The sequence below is a fragment of the Amblyraja radiata genome, chromosome 27 (assembly GCF_010909765.2).
Source record: "Amblyraja radiata isolate CabotCenter1 chromosome 27, sAmbRad1.1.pri, whole genome shotgun sequence".
NCBI classification, from domain to species: domain Eukaryota; kingdom Metazoa; phylum Chordata; class Chondrichthyes; order Rajiformes; family Rajidae; genus Amblyraja; species Amblyraja radiata.
In genome coordinates, this window is record NC_045982.1 from 29,790,322 (window position 1) to 29,793,344 (window position 3,023).

At 43.2% G+C, this 3,023-nt stretch overlaps 1 pseudogene; it reads left to right on the forward strand.

Moving 5' to 3' along the window:
* Nucleotides 1-459: 459 nt before the first annotated feature.
* On the forward strand, nt 460-678 carry LOC116988654 (annotated as a pseudogene).
* Nucleotides 679-3,023: the final 2,345 nt, after the last annotated feature.

Consider the following 3,023-nt stretch of genomic DNA (forward strand, 5'->3'; position numbering starts at 1 on the left):
CTCATCTCCCATCCTAAGTCCAGTTTAGTTTTGTTTAATTTAGAGACACATTGTGGAAATTGGCTCTTCGGCCCAACGAGTCTACACTGACCAGTGATCATCCATATGCTAGTTCTATGCTACACTCAAGAGGCAATTTACAAAAGTCAATTAACCTGCAAAACCTGTACGTCTTTGGAGTGTGAGAGGAAACCGGTGCACCCAGAGAAACCCACATGGTCACAGGGAGAACATGCAAACCCCAGCAGACAGTGCCGTTTTCATCTCTAACCTTTGTCCCTTACTCTACCCATCTGCTAATCAAAACCCTCTCCTCACCTATTGAACATTGCCAACTAAACCCTGAACAAGAAACACCCAGCAGTTGAGGCAGCATCAGTAGAAAGTGAAACAGAGTTCATGTCTCAGGTTGAAGAATCTTCATCAAAATTTTGAAAGAGATGGGGTTGTTTTTCAGTGAAACTTACCTGGAGGCAGAGAGATCAAAACACAATTCTTTGGGGATGAGGCTATCCCTTTGAACTTTGGGTCATAAGGTCTTAAGAGAGGAGTAGAAATTGTTAGGCCATTCAGCCCATCAAGTCTTCTTGTGGGTGCGTTGATGCCAGCGATGTCCCCTCAAAAGCAGGATAACTCAACTGCAAAATTTGTGGTAGTTGGCAACTGGTTTCTTGCTATATTAATGCACTACAGCACAAGAGACCCAGGTTCGATCCTGACCTCGGGTTCTATCTGTGTGTAATTTGCATGTTCTCAGTGTGACTGTTGTGGGTTTCTCTTGGGTACTCCATTTTCCTCCCACATCCCAAAGATGTGCGGGATTGTAGGTTAATTGCCCTCTGTAAGCTGCTCCCAGTGTGCCGGGAGTGATGAGAAAGTGGGATAACATTGAACTTGTGTGAACAGGATTGGCATTAACTTGATGGGCTGAAGGGCCTGTTTCCATGTTGTATCTCGAAACTAAACTAAACTAAAAGATGCTGAAACCAGGAACTGCTGACGGTGGTTTACAAAAAAGGACCCAAAGTGCTGGAGTAACTCAGTGGAACAGGCAGGGAGGGAGATTGCAACCTTCATGTTTTGACTAATGCAATCAACCCGACGTGCACAAACAAATAGATCAAATAGAACAAGTTGACCTACAACTTTAGGCTGTGCACGCCATACGCAAGAAGAAGAAGTGGGCTAGGCAGCTTCACTGGAGAACATAGGTAGGTGACGTTTTGGGTAGGGACCATTCTAAAAGATGGATGTTTTTCTAACCATTGGTTCACAGGCCTGGTGTTAAAACTAAAAGAACAACCTCTTCATGTGGTGACTTTCATGACATCTGAATGTCGCAAAGTCCTTAACTGCCAATGAAGTACTGGGGTAGTACAGCATAGCTCAAATCTGCAAGTCCTTTTATAGAACAAGCACCCACTAAAACAATGTAATAAAGGGACGAACTGATTTTGATGTTTAAGAAGGAACTGCAGATGCTGGAAAATCAAAGGTAGACAAAAATGCTGGAGAAACTCAGCCGGTGAGACAGCATCTATGGAGCGAAGGAAATAGGCAACGTTTCGGGTGGAGACCCAGTCTGAAGAAGGGTCTCGACCCGATATTTTGCCTATTTCCTTTGCCTCATAGATGCTGCCTCACCCACTGAGTTTCTCCAGCATTTTTGTCTACCATAAGATTTTGATGCTCATTGTGGATGGTGGGATGAATATTGTGTAGGAAGGAACTGCAGATGCTGGTTTGCACTGAAGATAGACACAAAAACCTGGAGTAAGTCTGCAGGTCAGGCAGCATCTCTGAAAAAAAGGAGTAGGTGATATTTCGGTTCGAGACCCTTCTTCGGACTGAGAGTCAGGGGAGAGGGAAGCTAGAGGTATGAAAAGGTACAGAACACATCAGAGCTGGTACCGATGACTCAGGAAAGGTGGAGCCCACAATGATCCATTGTTGGTCGTGGAAATGGTGAAAACGAAGGGATACGAACAAGGATACGGCGACCAGGGTAATGGAGGGCGTGAGAGAGAGGGAATGCAAGGGTTACTCAATGATTACACCGCTGGCTTGTAAGCTGCCCAAGCCCAATGAATATTGCCAGGTGCCTAGCAAGGACTCTTGTGTTCCTCTTTGAATGATGCCACAGGAAAGGGAAGATAGAGTTCTTGTTGTACATCCCAGAGAAGATGTTTCAATAAAACAAGGACTCTCTCAGGATTACACACAAAAAAATCAGTTTAGATTTTGTAAGTATCCCTGGACACAGACATGAAAACAAAGTTTTGAAACTGGTGAGACTTAGAAAATAAAGAACACATTGAATCTGTGTGCTGGTATCCTTCAGTCTTTTATTGAGCGGCTGCGTATATAGAAAACCATTAAAATGGACAAAGGCAATGAAATGTTTACACTAAGTACAACAGTGTATCATTTAATTAAAATGAACTGCTGATGCTGGTTTGTATCAAAGATAAACACAAAATGCTGGAGGAACTCAGCAGGTCAGGCAGTATCTCTGGAGAATGCTGCCTGACCAGCTGAGTTATTCTGGACTTTTGTGTCTACCTACAGTATCATTTAATCTTTATGTTTTCATACTGACATTTAATTATAATTATCCATTATCCTGTTTGTTAAACAACTATTTTCCTCTGAAACATTTGCCAAATCTGTTACTTGCACCATGTCATTATGCATAACAATACACCCGGATGGCTTTTGTTCTTTGTATCTTTTCATGATTCTAGTTTCCCTCTCGCCGGACTCTCAGTCTGATGAAGGGTCTCGACCCGAAACATCACCCATTCCTTTTCTCCAGAGATGCTACCTGGCCCGCTGAGTTACTCCAGCATTTTGTACCTAGCCCAGATGGCAATCTTTGTTCAGTCTTCAGAATCAATCTGGAACTGTTTTCAAGAGAGAGTTGGATCTATCTCTTAGGGCTAAAGGAATCAAGGGATATGGTTAAAAAGCAGGAACGGGTTACTGATTTTAGATGATCAGCCGTGATCATATTGAATGGCGGC